Here is a 19,417-nt window from a genome sequence, read left to right as displayed (position 1 = left end):
GCAACATCTTGTGGCTACAATGAAAATAAAAACACAAAAACCAACCGAGAATCGAACCATGGACCCTTAGATTTGCAGCCTTCTACTATAACCATCACACCAACAATTCTATTTGGAGATTCTGCTACAAGTGCACTACATAAACAAAAAAGTCATTTGTCACTTCATTGTACCTTATACGGAACATGCAGGGGACTGTCAAAAATAGAATACTGCTCAGCTGAGCTCAAAGTTTTTTGCAACATATCAGAAACATTGTCGTAACAGCAATGAACCGAAGTGTTAATAATTCTGCAACTTATCTGTTTTGTTTCTGATATGAAACACATCAAATTTTAAACCACCCAAGAAGTCAGATGAGTAGAATATTGCGACGCCACTTAAACGGAAATGAAACATTGTGATTTTCTGAAACTGGGAAGTGGCTTTAATGTGACTCGATGTATTGCCAGTGTCTTCAATGCAATTTATTAGGAACAAACACCTATTTGAAAGATGTTGCGCGTGCTGCTTGGGGCGGGGCTAATGGAATTACTTCTTTAGATATAAGAAAGCTACTTTCCGGCGCGAGCCATTTTGATCGGGATTCCGTAGACAACGTGCAGTTCGGAGAATGTTATTTGCCACTGCCTTGCAAGTTGGAGAAGAGGCAACAACAAAACAAAATAAAATAAAATAGATTTTACGTAAAACAAATCAAAACAAGGCACGTTACATTTTTTAGTGAAGATTCCCAGTTGGAAAACGCATTATAAGTGAAAAAAATGGTTTTGCACTTTTTTTCCCAAGCAATTTCGATAAAAATCCAAAAACCAAATAAACTAGCAGGGCAAAGCATTTTTCAAGCTAATCATGCTATAATCTAACATATGAGATTTAAAATAATTATTACCAATGGGAAAAAGTATATCTTTGTCGTCTTTTTTCAACGAATTATAACTGAAAATCCTTCTTCCATTAGAAACTTACGTTCGAAACAAAAACCGTCCTCAAATTTCATATTTCAATTGTTATGGCTCAAATTCATCTGGTAGCAAATATAGCTAGGTAGCAAATATAGCCACTACATGGGGAATAATAAGTAGAGCTCTTGTTAATAAACCGAAAAACATATAATTTGTTGGTGGCAGTACAGTTGCCACTGCCTTATAAATGAACCAGAACCAAGCATTCACGCTAAACGCCGATGCCACCGAAACAGTCCATTTTCACAATTAAACCTTTCTTTTCAGAAAATGCTTGTCCTGAGAAAAACCAATTATCTTTCCCCGATGCGCCTTTCCAACAACTAACTGACACCATAATTTGTAATGAATTTTCAACATCGCAACGCGGAATCGCAACAGTGCTATTTATGTAGTCAACCCTTTCTTTATATAAAATGCTGGTTTGTTGGGGTTCAATGATCTAAAGCAACACACCGAGGACCACCACCAATACGATGGATTTCCGTTGTAAATATTTCCAGCGTCCGTGATACTGTATCCGCTCCGCTGCGATCGCTTTGATGCATCCGCTCTGCGTGAAATCTTGTTCAAACTGAGGATTAGATCCAAACCCGCAAGTTGCTCGATGTTGATGTCTGTGCTTGTGATGCATGTACGTGATTGGTTGGTTTACCTATTTCTAAACTTTTTATCAATTATCGATAAATAAATAGTTAAAAATCAGTATTTTCATATAAATACAAAGAAGCGTTGACTTATCCTTGATCGAATGGTCCAAAAAAATTGGAAATCCATCGAGAAACGGTTGACATATTAAAGTATAAAGTCTATCATATTTTCGTGACGGTGTACCCCAATATAGAAAAGACAGACGTAGTCCTACGTCAAAAGTGGCTTTAATGTGACTCTATGTATTGCCAGTGTTTTCAATGCAATTTATTAGGAACAAACAGCTATTTGAAAGATATTGCGCGTGCTTCTTGGGATATGTGTATGTCAACATATAAATTGAGATATGAATTAAAAGCTAAATCCACGTATTTGCTAATTTGAAAACAAAATGACAATTGTTGGTTTTTGAGTACCTATCAGGATATATTTTAGTATTACAGAAAAGCCCCGGGTTACAGAACATTTTTTATCCTGAATCCCAGAACAAGAAAAAATGGCGGGAAATTGACTCTTTACTTGGGAGTGATGACCATGGCTAACGACGAACTCATTTATACTAAGATTACAGGACAAGCATCGGTCGAACTTGAGAAGTTAGTGATCTATTAAACTGCGCGCAGTGACCTATTAAACCGTTAATCTCACTAGACAACAATGGCTCTACAGATCGTTTTGATAACTCGTGATGATAATGCTGCTGTGATAGGCCGGCACTTCATCATTTCAGACAGTCTTGAGCCAAATCTTATCATCTTATCGTGCACAGGCTTTCCTTTTTTATTTCATATAAAAAATTGACAAAAATTGAACTTATGGAAACAATATTAAATTATTTGTTTAATACGTCCAAGAAAAACAAAACATTCGATTTATTACTTGCTAATACAGCTGTGAATTGCATAAAAAGCAAATATTAAGCCAACTTGATAAATAAAAAAATGACATACTACAATTTAAAAAAAAATTAAACACAAATGTTGAATATTGTTATAATTTGTCATTCGTATTTTATACGTATTTTAATTTTTATACAATCGTGGTTCGTTTCACTCTTTTCACTGTTTACCACCTTCCGCTATACTTCCGGTCACCAGCCCACAGTTCAGTTCGCCGATGCACTTCTGAGACGGTTCAATAGTGGTACCATATAGTGGTGAATAACCAACAACTTTATCGCTGCATTTTATTGTGTGTGGCACACACGAAATCGATGTGTTTACGCCAAACGGTGCATATAAAATATGGATTTAATTGAAATCGAAAGCGCACGTATAGACACGAGCACGAGAATGCACCGCACATTGCTGAATGCAACGCGTCGACATCGTTTTCATCGCCCGCAGTGCATCGTGTGGGTGGAGTGGGTCCAATCCAGTGGAGTTTGTCACTGCCAGAGTTGGTAGGTTCGCTACTTCGTGACGTTATTTGTTGGGTGGGTACAAGAGACAGGATTTACAACGTGGCGGATACTGGCAGACCCATAACTCAAATGTCATTTTTAACCACATTTTAGACACTGTAGTATATTATCTTTCCAGTGATAATTTCGAAAATGTCGTCTTCTTCTTCAATGGCTCTACTGGAACTTGGCCTGCTTTTCAACTTATTGTTCTATTAGCATTTTCTTAGTTATTAATTAAAAGCTTTATGTCCGTCATTGTATGAGTATGTATCTTGTGTGGGCGAGTTCAATGGATACACTATGCCCAGGGAGTCGATAATGTTTCCCACCCGAAAACATCCAAGACCGGACCGAGAATCGAACCCGCCATCTTCGTATTGGTAATCCTATGCCTTTGCTCGCAAAGCTTACTGGAGACTCGAAAATGTAGATTAATGTATTCATGAATATTTCGAACAGCTTCGTCATCGATGTCTTTTAACGGAATTGGGACTTCCGATCTTTCGCAGTGCAGCCGCCGGCAAAAACCGAACAGCTGTCCGTCTGTTGTTGCCGAAAAAGTTGACAAGGTACCCCTTTTCTGAGGGTGCTGGAGCCGTCACAGAGCAAAGCGTCACAGGTCCAGGTGGAGGCGTAGACGTGTGGGATTGCAGTTAAAAAGCTCACATTTAGGGAATATGATGTCCAGGAATGCGATTTTTCGGATATGGACGGTAGGTCAGTTAACATCAGGTTGAGGTAAGTTGCTTCAAACGAAACAGAAAGGTGAGTGCAATTTCACTTAACTTCATCATGAAGTGGAACAATAGCTCGAGATACATGCTCTGGTTGGTTTGGTGCCTCTACTTTTATTGGCTTAAAGTGGACAGTTTTTACTGAGCTATGCGGTCACCATACTTCATTTATATTACATACCATGAGGCTATTGGCTATCAACTGCATATGATTTTTGTGTTTAAGCACATCTAATGAACTCCACAATAATGGTACCATCAATATATTACACTGTCCGCAAATTTTATTTAGTTTATCCCCTTACCTGTAACTAATCGTAGCAAAGTTCACAAATTTATAAATAATTTAGATATTTTCACATATATGGATGGTTCATTCCCAGTTATTTATATTGTTATGCTAGAGAAGACATACACTTTTGCACATTTTCCACCTTTATCACTGCTTTTAGCCTAGTCGGATATAGTCGGACTAGTCAGGATATTAAAAACGAACGGTTGGAAACTATTCAAGAAACATGTAGAACATAATTTTTTTTTGCAAGCTGCTTAAGAATGAGCAAAGAAATGTTATGGGTTGTATTAAGAATCTGCGAAGACCTCTAATAATGCTGGCATTTTTGGAATGGGGTGATGACATAATTTCAATTGGGATCGCATGAGGGAAGGGAAAATTAATATATTTTATATTCTTTCTCGTTTCAGAGAGCGAACAATGGCGCTTAAACCTAGGCTAATTACCCGAGCAGCACAAGTCAGACTAAAATGGTTGTTGCAACTTGATAGTGACCAAATATAGTCGCATATCCGTTGCAGTAATCTATGTGGGACATGTGTGCTACTTGGGTAGCCAGGGCAAGTTTAATAGCTTCGCCCCATCCCAGGACAATTAACAATGGAGTGACAAAAATTTCTTAGCATAGTCACTCCCAACGTCTGTTTAAACGCATTATATCATTTGCTTATGATGATATTCCTAAACTATATTCCCTACCAACCATCCAACTCCTTGACATCTATGAGGGCGTCGGTGAGTCGCTGGCCTCTCGTTAAGTAGATGTCATATCATCATTTCCTTCCCTTCCTTAGTAACAGAGAAGATGGGCGTGGCCGGCAATGGTAGCTTTCATGCTTTATCATTTTTGACCCCCAATTGGGTTGCTATTAAATCCCAAATAGTAATCCATAAGCAGTTGGGGTAAGAAAGTTAAAGAAAATACATGACAGCTATCAGTATGCAATCTACGAAATACTCTGTTACAACGCAACGCAACGCAACTCGAAAATGTAGATTAATGTAGAATAATTCAATTTTATAGGGGCCCTCCTTAGCCGTGCGGTAAGATGCGCGGCTACAAAGCAATACCATGCTGAGGGTGGCTGGGTTCGATTCCCGGTGCCGGTCTAGGCAATTTTCGGATTGGAAATTGTCTCGACTTCCCTGGGCATAAAAGTATCATCGTGTTAGCCACATAATATACGAATGCAAAAATGGTAACTTGGCTTAGAATCCTCACAGTTAATAACTGTGGAAGTGCTTAATGAACACTAAGCTGTGAGGCGGCTCTGTCCCAGTGTGGGGATGTAATGCCAATAAGAAGAAGAAGAAGAATTCAATTTTACATTCGCACATTGTTTCGTTCCTCGAATCTATATTTGATCAAATAAAACGAATTCTCGGTAGGAACCAAAGGAACACCTGTAGCTGTTGAGTTTTCTCTGCAGATACACAGCATGTTTCATTGAAGTATAGCAGCACAGATTTCACGAACTGTTCAACAAAGTTTTAGGAAATGCAATGCTACAGGAGAAAGTCCACAGAAATAAGTAAAAAGGCAGGCAGTATTCAAAAAGTGACCCAATCTTGTATTATCTTGTGTCTTGTATATATCGTTATTACAGTTTTTGTAATTCTGCTCTCTACTATTCAATTTTCTACAAAATATATTTAGTTGTTTTTACAACATCCTTAAATAAAACACCGTGCGCAACTTTTTCCCTCGCCTTAATAACATAAAAACATAAGCTAATAACTTTACAAGCGAACCATGTCGATCCAAAAATATTCTCAATTGCTTTCTCACCACATTACTCCATATAAATAAATATTTCCAAGATTTGTTCCAACATCTGTTTAGCATCAGATTAACATCAGCGCTTAGTAAATAATAACAGCTCATTCGTGGCACCTACTGCCGCCGAGGGAGTCAAATTACAAAGACTGATCAATATCACTATAGTGAAATTTCCCGAACGTGCTCAACAGCTTGGAAAACTTGACCTATTTATGTTGTCATCTCTATTCCATCGCATCCTCTTTTTGGCATATTTCGGGACTCTTTCCAGCACGCTAGCAATTTGTTTCGAGAATTTCCCATTGTTTATTCCGTTTATCACACATTGCCTGGCAAGTTGAAAAGAAATTTGATTTATATGGCGTTTCTGTGTCATCTGACAGAGCCCATCAAGCGCCGAAACAGGAATATACATTTACACGGCTATCCCGCAGACGGATGAACTTCCTTCCGCTGCGGTTCCTACACTTGAACGGGATGATTGACCGACTTATCAATGTGTGTCATCGTAGTCGCGTAGCCGGCAAGGCGTGCTTCACTTTAGTTCTATGACGAGCCACTTTTCACCCCCCATCGGTAGGTACAGAAGCTTCAGCCCAATCGGACTTTGATAGCGAAAAAATCAATTTGGGGGAAGGTGTCATAGAACGTACCGAAACACGAACGCACCTTATTTCATCGAGCTGGGCCAATTGGGTATCCGGTGCCTTCTCAAAAAATTTAAATATTGTAGTGAACCTGCATTGACATACACTTAGAGAAAGAAAACAATCCCAGGAATAATATAACATTAAATCGTTTTCATGAAACTTAGTGTTTGTCAGGCATGGCTTCGAATTATTTACTAATTTTTACGTACACTAGTTATTTAGCACGAGTCAAATATTTATCCAACGGTGCTGGCCCGATTATTAATCAGTAGAATTCTAACCGAATAACTTTACCTTCATCGTGACGAAAGGAATAGCTTGTTACCTGTCGAATTTTCAGCTTAGACCATTCTCCCCAAAACAAACGTGTAGCGCTGCTCGAGTACAGGTGATGAAGCAATTCAGTTTACCTTACCAACCAGCAGCGTCGCGTCGCTACGGGTACTTCTGATCAAACAAGTCACAGCGATAGGTGCCACACAGCAATGCTGAATAATTAGAATGATGTTTTATTGACGTATCGACGTACTCAGCATGGGTGATAATAATTAACCCAGATTTTTGTATTCATTTGTATTCGGTCTTTTAAGAACACGCACCAAGCAGTGCACAATGGGGAAATCCGATTTCAAAGGTGGAAAAAATTTATAACTTTCTTCACGAACAACTTACAGAAGAGATCAGGAGCTTATTCGAAAGGGAATTTTGCAAAGAATTCAGTGAGTGCTGTTTCGTGGACGTGTAACGCTGCTGTATGTAGTTATTGAGCTCGTTTTGCCCTAATGCCCCATATATCGCGAGTTTTCAAACTATTTATCATTTTATCTTTAAGACATTGTTCTCAAATTGTGTTTATCTCTTCACTGTGGATCCATAGAAGGGCACTAAATATATTTTGTTGGTAAAAGTTGGAAATTTAAGGGATTTTGGGGTCAAATAAGCATCAAAGTGCATTTTATGTGCAATTTTCATGTATTCTGTAAAAATAGTAATATTTACAGATAAGTGTTGATATTATTGTCCCAAAGTGTTGAACAGATATTGACAAATGTTTGCTGAACGAAAATTAATGAAATAAATCGTTTCACAAATGTTTTATTTGGTTATTTGTTGAGTAAAAACGATTTTTAAAAACTTTTGAATAACACCGATGCCAAACATTTCCAAACCATACCCGATAGCACTACTAGACAAGAATAGTCATATGTTATGAGTCTTGATGTGATTATAGATAGGAGGTGATGGGAGATACTCTTTTTTCTTACCTTTTGCCCAAATTCCCAAATATAAAATAATATAGCTCAATGATTTCGAGCAAGGAAATGATGTAGTAATGTCAATTTAGTCGATATTTTCCAATGATATAATGAAAATAACAAATAATCATATAATTCATTAAAAATATTGAATTATAGGGGATTTAGGGGTCATACAGCTCATTTAATGTAAATTTTTATTCAAAATGAGATAACATTTTTTACAGACGACACACATGGAAGATTAAGGGCTTATTCGAAAGGGAGTTTTCCAAGAAATTCAGAGAAAAATGTTTTGTAGACGTGAGACACTTCTGTATGTAGTTATTAAGCTCGTTTTGCCCCAATGTCGCATAAATCACAGTTTCTCATATGTTTCGTGCTTTTATCTTCCAAGTATTATACTAAAGATGTGTTCTCCTCTTCATTATAGATCCATACATAGCACTATACATATTTTGTTGGAAAAGTTGGAAATTTAAGGGATTTTGGGGTTCAATAAGTACTAAATTGCACTTTATGTTAACTTTTCATGTATTCTGTGAAAAATAATAAAATTATTATTATTCTCCCAAAATGTTCTACAGACATTGATAAATGTTTGCGAAACAATAACTAATGAAGTTAGTGTCGCAAGTGTTTTGTTTTGTGATTTATTGGGTAAAACACGATTTTTTAAATGCTTCTGAAAAGCGCCGATGCCAATCATTCCCAAACCAGAACCGTTTGCACAACTAGATAGGAGTAAATATATTAGTCGATGTGACAATAGATAGGAGTAAATAAGAAATATTCTTTTCTCATGACGTTTCACCCAAATTCCCCTTATAAAATAATATAGCTCAATGATTCTGGGTTAAGTAATGATGGAGTAACATTGATGCTGTAGATTTTGCCAAAATTGACCATATTAGGAGCTACTTCAATACTTTCCTGTTTTAAAACCAATATTAACCCTAAATGATTATTTTACGTAATATAGTGCAAATGATTTCTCGGGTATTATTTTTTTTTTACAGAATACATGAAAAATTCACATAAATGCACACTGATGATTATTTGACCCCAAAATCCCTTAAATTTCCAACTTTTTCCAACAAAATATGTATAGTGCTATGTATGAATCTATAATGAAGAGAAGAACACATCTTTAGTACAATACTTGGAAGATAAAAGCACGAAAAATATGATAAACTGTGATGTATGCGACATTGGGGCAAAACGAGCTTAATAACTACATACAGAAGTGTCTCACGTCTAAAAAACATTTCTCACTGAATTTCTTGGAAAACTCCCTTTCGAATAAGCCCTTAATCATCTATGTGCGTCGTCTGTGAAAAATGTTATCCTATTTTGAATAAAAAATTACATTAAATGAGCTGTATGACCCCTAAATCCCCTATAATTCAATATTTTTAATGAATTATATGATTATTCGTTATTTTTATTATATCATTGGAAAATATCGACTAAATTAACATTACTACATCATTTCCTTGCTCGAAATCATTGAGCTATATTATTTTATAGGGGAATTTGGGCAAAAAGGTAAGAAAAAAGAGTATCTCCCATCACCTCCTATCTATGATCACATCAAGACTCATAACAGATGACTATTCTTGTCTAGTAGTGCTATCGGGTATGGTTTGGAAATGTTTGGCATCGGTGTTATTCAAAAGTTTTTAAAAATCGTTTTTTACTCAACAAATAATCAAATAAAACATTTGTGAAACGATTTATTTCATTAATTTTCGTTCAGCAAACATTTGTCAATATCTGTTCAACACTTTGGGACAATAATATCAACACTTAACTGCAAATATTACTATTTTTACAGAATACATGAAAATTGCACATAAAATGCACTTTGGTGCTTATTTGACCCCAAAATCCCTTAAATTTCCAACTTTTACCAACAAAACATATTTAGTGCCCTTCTGTGGATCCATAGTGAAGAGATAAACACAATTTTAGCATAATGTCTTAAAGATAAAATGACAAATAGTTTGGAAACTAGCGATATATGGGGCATTAGGGCAAAACGAGCTTGATAACTACATACAGAAGCGTTTCACGTCCATGAAACAGCACTCACTGAATTCTTTGCAAAATTCCCTTTCGAATAAGCTCCTGATCTCTTCTGTAAGTTGTTCGTGAAGAAAGTTATCAATTTTTTCCACCTTTGAAATCGGATTTCCCCATTGTGCAGTGCCACGCTTCAAAGCATGTTTCACATAGAAATAGAATGATTCTGTGTCCTGCTGTGTTTGAGTAAAACATTTCTGTAGACGATCCATTTCCATTTAAAATTATAAAATTGCCAATAAAGAAATCAAGGTAGGAGCAATGCGTACACTGAAGTCGTTTCTTCTTGCAGGGGATACGTTCCGAGTGAATCAAAACGACTCGAAAATTGATTTTTCGCCGGTTTCACGTGTTTTCCGACCTTTCTGAAAACCCACGAAAAAAAAAACTTTTTAAAATTCGCGTGAACTCCGAAATCCGAGTAATAATATTTCCCTAAATAATGCATTTCCATGACAGCAGATTTTTACGAAAACCAAAAAAGTATTAGCATTTTTAAACGTTAAAATTGCAATCATAAATCATAAATGAAGAAATTTTCCATTGAAAAAATACAAAATATTTGTAAATAAATCAATATGTACTAGCAAAAAAAAACTATAATTATTTTTTCGCAAAGATTTCCACAAAAAATCAATGAAATAGAGGTGTACATCGGTCCAGAAATTATCGGCGGCGGTGTAAGGATGTTCTTCGTATTGTTTTCGAAAAATTCTCCGAATCTTCATAAGCAAATTCTTCGGAACTCCTTCGAGAAACTCTTTGAAATTTGTTTTGTCCTCGGGAATTTATTCGATAATTCGTCGGCAAATTCTGTGGGATATCCTCGGAAAAATCCTTCAAAATGTCCTAGATAAATTCTTCGCCATTTCTTCGGGAAATTCTTCGGCAAACTCTTCTGAATCTTCTCCGCAAACTTTTCGGAATTTCCTTGGCAAGTTCTTCGAAATTTATTTTTTTAGCCGTTTCAATTATTTGGTAGGATCAATCGTGTGTGACACTTTGCGGAGCCGCTATTCTTAAGTATGATATTTTTACAATGTGTATCATCTTATCATTAACAGTTAGTAGGGAAGGGACATAGACCATAATACTCGTAGTGACTTGATTATAAGTTACTTTTTTTCTGGACGGATGGGGTAGGGATTTGGGTTTTCCAGCTGCTCATTTGAGTGTTTGACCTTGGAAATAGATTTGCGTGGCGTCGTGCTCGATAAAATCGAAATAAATACTCCGAATGGCCAGGAGTTTGTGGTACACGGAACAAAAAAAACTTGGAAAATTCTTCACATTTTTTTCAGAAAACTCTTCGATCGTTTTTTTTTAATTTCCTTGGCAAATTCAACAGAATTTCCTCGGAAAATTCTTTTGAGATTTCCCGCCATTTTTTTAAAAAACTCGCCAGGAACTTCTCCGAGATTTTTTTTGGCAAATTCCTCAAATCATCCTCGGCAATTTCTTCGGAAAATTCTTCCGGATTCTCTCGGCAAATTCTTCGTAATTTTCTATGAGTGATCTCCGAACGTTTCCTTGGAAAATTCTTCACATGTCTTCGAAAATATCTCGACCAATTCTTTGGAAATTCCTCAGCAAGTTATTCGAAATGTCCTCGGTGAATTATTCGGAATTTTTTCCGCAAATTCTCCGGGATTTTCTTAGCAAATTCACCAAAATATGCTCGTGTATTTCTTTGGACTTTCCTCGGAAAATTTTACGGAATTCGGCAAATTCCTTCAAATTTCCTGGGCGATTTCCTCGGAGGTTTACTCAAGAAATACTTTGGAATTTTATCGACATATTCGTCAAAATTTCCTCGGTATTTTTTCGGACTTCTTCTTAAGGATTCTATCGGCAAATTCTTCAAAACTTTTGTGGTTAACCATTTTTACAGTTGAATAATATTATTATTTAAATGACTTAAAATTTCCCCGGCAAACTCTTTTATTTTTTTTTATTCGGCAAATTCTTCTGAATTTTCTTGGCAAAGTCTTGGAAATTTCTTCGAAAAATTCTGTGGTCAAAATTATCTCAGTAATTTCTTCAGAAAATTCTTCGAAATTCCTAGGAAATGTCCTCGAGATTGCGTTGGCAAATTCTTATAAATTTCTTAGGAAAGTTAATCAAAACTTCGTTCGGAAATTCTTCAGCACAAAGTCCTCGGAAAATTCTTTGGAATATCCTTCTGAAATTTTTGAAATTTAGTCTGGAATTTCCTCAGGAAATATTTGAGAGTTTCTCCGGAAAGCTCTTCGGTGTTTCCTTGAGATATTTTTCTAAATTTCATCGGTAATTCGCCGAAATATCCTGGAAATTCTCTGCAACGTACTCGACAACTTATTCTTTAAAATTTCATCACGAAATTCTTTGAAATTTTGCTGCAGAAAATCTCCGGAACATCTTTAGGAGACTGTACGAAATTTCGTCGGAATCTCCTCGGAAAATTCTTTAAAATTCTCACAAGATTTTTTTCGAATTTCTTTGTCGGAAATTTTTCGGATCGTTTCTTATTCTTTGTTTGTGTCAAATAAGAAGTTAGAAGTGATGAGTGAGAAAAGAGGCGTCTCCCTTCTCACCCCTCACCCCTCACTGCGTAAAGTGAGAAGAGCAAAGTGAAAAGTGAGACGCCTCTCTTCTCACTCATCACTTCTAACTTCTTATTTCTCACTTACAACAGTGAGAAGTGAGATGTGAGACGTCAAATTACACATTAGGCTGAACGACCTATTCAGTCAAATGACCTATTCGGCCAAATGGCCTATTCGACTAAATGACCTATTCGGCTAAATGACCTATTCGGCTATATGACCCTTTCTTCCAAATGGCTTTCGGCATAATGGTCTGTTCGGCCAAACGGCATTCAGCCAAACGGCCCTTCTCCGCTAAAAACGTGCATTGTTCATAGAAAAATTCCATTTTTTTTTTGCTTTCTTTTGTTTATGTGAACTTAGGAAATTAGCAATACCTTTTCATGTTTTGCATGTTCAAAATCTGTCACGCCGCTGATCTAAAATTTCTCACGTCCGTTGAAAATTTTTAGGTGTCAACATTATTCTTAAAATCCTAAAAGATTTCAGTAGAAATTCTGAAGAAAATCCGAAGAATTCCGGGCAATTCTGAAAAAAATGCCTTAGAAAATTTGAAGAATCTCCCGTGAAAATTTAAAAGAATCTCGAGTGAATATTCCACGAAAGAAATGCCGAAGAATAGTCCACCTCAAAATATTTGAAAAACTGATAAGGGGTCTTTCACAAATTACGTAACGCTCTAAAAGGAGGGAGGAGGTTAGTCCACGCGTTACGATTAATACAAAAATAAATTTTCCATACAAAAATTGTTACGAGGGGGAGGGTGGGGGTCCAAAATCATCAAATTTGACGTTACGTAATTTCAGAAAGAACCCTAAGTGAAGAACTGATCAATGTCAAAATGCACACGAACAAAGAATAGGAAAATATCAGAAAAAGAAAATCGAAAATTTACCTGTGTGAATTTAAAGAATTTTCCGAGGAAATTCCGTACAGTCTCCCAAGGATGTTCCGGAGATTTTTTTTGTAGAAAATTTCAAAGATTTTCCTGATAAAATTAGAATTGGATTCAAATTTGAATAATTTTACGAGTAAATTGCAGAGAATTTCCAGGATATTTCTGCGAGTTACTTCTCACTTCGCACTAATCACTTTTCAAAGTGAGAAGTAGGAAATAAGTAGGGAAGTGCAACATCTCACTTTTCACACCTCATTTCTTTCTTTTTAGATGATCTATTAAGCCAAATGACCTGTTGGACCAAATGTTCTTTTAAGCCAAGTGTCCTATTAGGCCAAATGACCTATTCGGTCAAATGTCCTATTCGGCTAAATTACCTATTCGGCCAAATGTCCTATTCGGCCGGATGACCCGTTCGGCCAGATGGCTTTTGGCCGGATGGCCCGTTCGGCCAGATGGCTGTCAGCCGCATGGGTTTCGACCAAACGACACTTCCCCGTTTTTAACAAAGGGCTATGGAAAAAAATCAGTTTTATTGCTTTTTTTATTTTTTAATGGAAGTTTTTTTTAAATATTTTTTATTGTTCTTTTTTTGTAAAGAGATTTTATTGTATAATGGAAAAACAATACAAATGGAGTACGGAATCAAATTGCATAATCCAGTAGTTTTGAAAATACAGTCGATGGAACATGACGTGCGCGAAATCATCTCACCTCAACATTCCACATCTTATGTAAAGATGTTATTAATCTTTTTTTTCATCTTTATCAAGGAGACTTTCAGACCTCGGCTGGCTCATCTCCAAACGTTTGTAATCCAGTTTCGTGCAAATGACCAGAGTTGCGGCCGATTGAAAGATGTTGGGCTAGAATGAAAACACGAGCTTCGGAGGGATACAAAAAAAATTATTACGGAACATAAAATTTTTGAACTGGCCTCTCGCGCCAACATTTTGTATTGGCTAATAAGGGAAGATCCATTAATTACGTAACGCAAAAATTGGGCATTTTCAACCCTCCCTCCCCTATATCACACTTTCTGTATGAAACGTCTGAAAATTTTGTATGGATCGTCACACTTTGGCCAACCCCCCTCCCCCCTGAAAGCGTTACGTAATTTGTGGACGCTCCCTAACACTAACGTCAACATTTTCGATTATTTGGCCAATTTCAGGTCAATTTCCCAAAACTAAAATTAAAAAAAAAGTTCACACAGCAGCACTTTTTTAAATTTTTGTTTTCGATTTTTATAATTTTAAGAAGCATTAAAATTTATGAATTCTTTGGGAAAGTTGACTTTACCTAAGTCAAATAATCAACTAAGACGATAAAATGAGCTAATTTTTTGTTGGGATAGATCGAAAGCTGAAAAATGTTTGTTAAGGACTTGTACAAAACCTAATGAGTTCATTTAAGAAAAAAATCCGCACTTGGTTGTATTCAAAAATTAAAGTTAAATAGTTATACATAAACCAAGCTCACATATTGCATTTAGTCCCTGAAAATTTCATGGCACTCGGTTAATATAGACTTTTGTTTGGCGAGTAGTTCTAAGTGATGCAATTTGATTCCCAATGGGTTTTTTGACAAAATAGCTTGTTCGATTTAATCCGAAATGGGCTATTATGTCAATCGACCTATTTTCAGTCAAACCACCTACTCGGGAAAATTACATTTTTGGCAATATGAACCGTTGGGGTATGATCTGTTCGGTCAAAATGACGTCCATCTGACCTTGTGATCAGATGGTCAAACGAACTTTCCAACTGAAGGTCCCATTCGACCAAATTACATTTTCGACTAAATGACCTATAGCCATATGACATGTCGGACGAGCGACATTTTCGGTCAAATGACTTATTCATCCGTATAGCCCATTCGACCAATAACATTTTCGGTCAAATTATCTGTACCTTCTTCTTCTTATGGATCCTGCACACCTCCGGTGGCGCAAAGGGCCGACTTGAAAGATCTTCATCCTGAGCATTGCCCGGCTATCGCTTTAACCTGTTGCCAGGTAAGATTTCGGTTAGGACTACTTTTATTTCTTTATTGAGGCTTCATCGCCATGAGCCTCTGCTGCGATGTCCCGCTGGGTTACAGTCTAATGCTTGTTTACAGATTTCGTTTCCGCCCCTACATAGAGTGTGGCCGACCCAGCGCAGCCCCACTTCCGATCCCGAATTTCTGTTGCTATCGGCCTCTGGTGACAACGACGATGGAGCTCGTTGTTAGAGATCCAGTTGTGAGGCCACCAGGCCCGAATTATATACCACAGGCATCTGTTAATGAACACCTGTAGCCGTTGAGTGTTCTCCACTGATACACACCATGTTTCGCTAGCGTATAACAGCACAGATTTCACGTTAGAGTTTAAAATTCGTATTTTGATGCGTTCATTTATTCACTGTTTTTCCAGATATTTCTTAAACTCGCAAAGACAGCACTTGCTTTCTTGATCCGTGCGTCTATGTCGATCTTGGTACCGCCGTCTGACGCCATTTGGCTACCAAGATATTGGAAGCTTTCAACATTCTCCACTGGTTGCCCGGCTACTGTGAAACTGGAAGGAGTCACCGTGTTTACACCCAACGATTTGGTTTTATCTGTACCGCTAAATGCCATTTTCGGCCAAATAACCTGTTCGCAGATACAACATTTTTGGTCTAATTCCAAGGAGGCTGTTCATCTGGTGAGCTGCTGAGACGAGACTTGCAAACTCGAAGCTTCTTTTGCCATGTTATACTCGTTTAACATCTTGTTCTTTTCATCACAGTTGACCAGCGATTTTAAATTAGAACAATAAAAGTATTCGCCAAATTGTCAACTCATTTTCATTTCTTTTGTATTCTCATGTTTTTTGGTGGAAATATCCGCCATCTTCATTGCTTCGCAATGCAAAATACTCGGCGGCATCATCAGATCAGCCTTCTTTGGTTTTCTACTGATGCCTGTCTGCAGCTAAATCGTCAGAATCTCCTTGTTGAATAACTTTACCACCCTCAATATTATCGAATGCGAAATTCCTAGAGTTTTCCGTTACATCTGTGGGTCACAGTCAAGTTTTCCACGACAACGCAGATGATTTTGAAGGGATTTACTCTTGCTAAGAAGCCGTCTCGGTCTCCACATGACAGATTGTGATGAAAATTCACCAGCGTAGACTTTGCATTCTTAGCTGGTTTCAGACGATCATATTTTACCCTCACGCTGAAAAGTTTACAAATTATTCATCCTACTTTATTCGAGTACAATGATTTCAATTACCAATCGCTCGAGTATACAACAATTTGCCTTAATCCTCAACTCATTCAGGTGAGTCCAAAGAAGCTGCAATAAATCAACTTTATTGATCGTTGGACCTATAACGTTATAACTCTGATGAATAATTTGCCCACCCACCTCTTCTTACAGTGCACGTGGTAATAAAGTAGAATTAATGGTTGCCAATTTTACTATAGCTCGATACAATCACGACGGGAATCACAGAAATGCAGCAATAAAGCAAGTACGTCGGAACTCGAGTCATGTGAGTTTCACCAATATCGGATGGTATTAGCTAGTCGGGAATATTATTAAATCAATAAGTGAACCGGTTTGAACATCGTCTTCCAGAGGCCTCATCTGATTGAAATATAAGACAAACAGCAGTAGACGCTAGGCATTGGCCTACATACTTTTAGTTTCCTGGATTATTGCAAAATCCATACATTCCATCATCTTGTCTGCTGGGTGAATTCCTGAGCGTAAGTCTAAAATATGCAAGCGAGATTTTACAAGAATCGAGAAGAGGTAGGCGCTTGTAGCTATGTTTGTGCATTGCGATGCATTTGCAGGGGCACATCCAGAGCCATTGGTTTTGCACTATTGGTTGCACCAACCGGCAATGTGGGTCGATGTTTTGTGGTTGTTAACAGAGACATAAAATTCAAATTATTACTTTGCGCAAATCTGAACTGAACAGATTTAATCATAAATTAGCGCATAATTATGGTTACTCGATGTCAACATGTGACTATGGGTGAGTTGGATCTTTAGCTCGACGTTACCAGTAGATGAGTTGAATAGCAACTGAATTTAATGAAGTGTCGTGACGTGGTTGTTATGGCATTCGCTTTTTTTCTTCGATGGCTCTAATTATGCATTTCAACGGTAATTAATTGAAAGCTATGTCTACCAATTGCAGGAATATGTATCTTGTGTGACAAGTGCAATGGATACACTATGCTGAGCATGTTTTCAACCCGAAAACATCCCAAAGTGGACCGAAAACCGAACTCGAAATCTCTGGGTTGGCAATCGTACGACATTACTCGCAAGGCTAACCAAAGATCCGTTATGGACATTAATTTTCTTGATTATCCCGATGAACACCGGTGATTGTCGATAAAGTGTTTTTTTTAATCGTCTCATAGTAATGACTTGTACTTGTTTAGAAATTAGTTAAGCTTCAAATAACGCAAGAGTAAAGAAGAAAGATAAGAAGTATAAAGGGAAGAATTTTACTAAATTTATCGTAGTATGATAAACAGAGAATATCTTGAGAAAAAAATCAAAACAAATTCTATATCTTGATATTTGCTGTATTGTATTTGTTCCAGTAATATTGCGAGAAGATAGAAAAAATCGAGCCGGGGTCCGATGGTCGACTGTCGGAACTCGGAAAGCTGTTCCACAAACGTCAAATAACTTGATGTACGGTAGGTAAACAATGTTCTCGCAATAACAACACGCTTCACTGACTTTTTAAATACTTTACCATTTCAGCACAATTAAAAAAAAATAAAGATTGCGAACTCGCAATATCAGATATTTATTCCGCCGACATTTACTATTATCATTGTAAGTCATCAATCTGGGCAATTAAATTACAGCGATCGTTAGGGCAATCAAGAATAACAAAGCACGTAACGTCAACCATCAATCAACCAGCCCATTCAATGGCTATTTATGGGTCATTCAGTTATCAGAATATGCATCTTTTACTTTTGTTTGCTTACTGCATTGGCAGAATGCGCCGAGTGTACTTATTATTCTACAGTAGTAAGCCAAATCTTCCCATATCTAAGCAGGATTCATTCAACAACGCGTTCCGATTATGATGGTCATTGCTCCTCCGTGAATCGCGTTGCAAGCTCCATCCTCAGTCATATAAGGATGGAAAACCGATACCCGATGTGAATCTGAACATCTTTCGTTTACGAATTCATTGGGATGGTGGAAATATATCATTGCCGGCTTTTCTTCAGACAGAAAGCTCGTTATGTTGGTTCGTATTATTGAGTATTATTGTGTGGGAAGGTTGCATCCGAGATGCCCCCCGCATTGTGGGTTACAATAGGAAGTGATATTGGAGAGCACTTTGCTGTACGCAGTAAAATCCTACAGCTTTCTGTTGCTCATTGTTAGTTGCGAAGACAATTCAAAATTTGTACAACTAATTGAATGATCGTCATTACCGTTTGCACACATATGGAAAGAATGTAGGATTTTTTACAGTTTTGTAAGGAATAAATTTATAAAGAGGAACGCATGTCATACCACATTTATGCACAAGGATGTTGGTTCAAAAGTATAACATTGCTACTATCGCTCTTATTCACATGACCATCTAGATGTGATATCTTAGACCTAGCAGCTAAAGTACCGGTACTATAAGTGTCAAACCGACGTGGGTGATGAAACCAAACTTGCACTACAACATGATGCATAATACACTGCTTGATGAAGCATATTTAAAAAAAAACATGAAATTGCTACAGCGCCACTAGCGTTCTAGTACTTGTGCCTCTACTAAGATAACATATAGTTGTATTTTTATTACAATAGTGAAGATACACAGCTTAAACACCGTCTCAAGTTCACGGGATTCGTTGTGATGCGTAGTCCAAAGATACATTAAGTTACTTCACTACCTCGAGCATTACACGATAACAGTGAGTGTTGATTTCAGCGGATCTCTAAATTACCCAATATGGTACCAGAAACTGATTTCAAATAGAAAGGAAATTACTGAATAGAGTGGCCATACATAGTAAAATCAAGAATATGTCTAAACAAGTTTTTTATCCTTCCTGAAGTATTCCGAGTCCTCCAAATCATTCTGGAGTTCA

At 37.1% G+C, this 19,417-nt stretch overlaps 1 protein-coding gene across 2 annotated transcripts in view; it reads right to left on the bottom strand.

Moving 5' to 3' along the window:
• Positions 1-19,417, bottom strand: part of LOC134221101 (speract receptor) — a 166,765-nt gene that overhangs the window by 118,577 nt on the left and 28,771 nt on the right. The window lies entirely within an intron of this gene.

Source organism: Armigeres subalbatus, chromosome 3, assembly GCF_024139115.2.
Source record: "Armigeres subalbatus isolate Guangzhou_Male chromosome 3, GZ_Asu_2, whole genome shotgun sequence".
Classification (NCBI taxonomy): domain Eukaryota; kingdom Metazoa; phylum Arthropoda; class Insecta; order Diptera; family Culicidae; genus Armigeres; species Armigeres subalbatus.
Note: the sequence above shows the minus strand (reverse complement) of the source record. Positions and strands in the feature narration are given on the sequence as shown.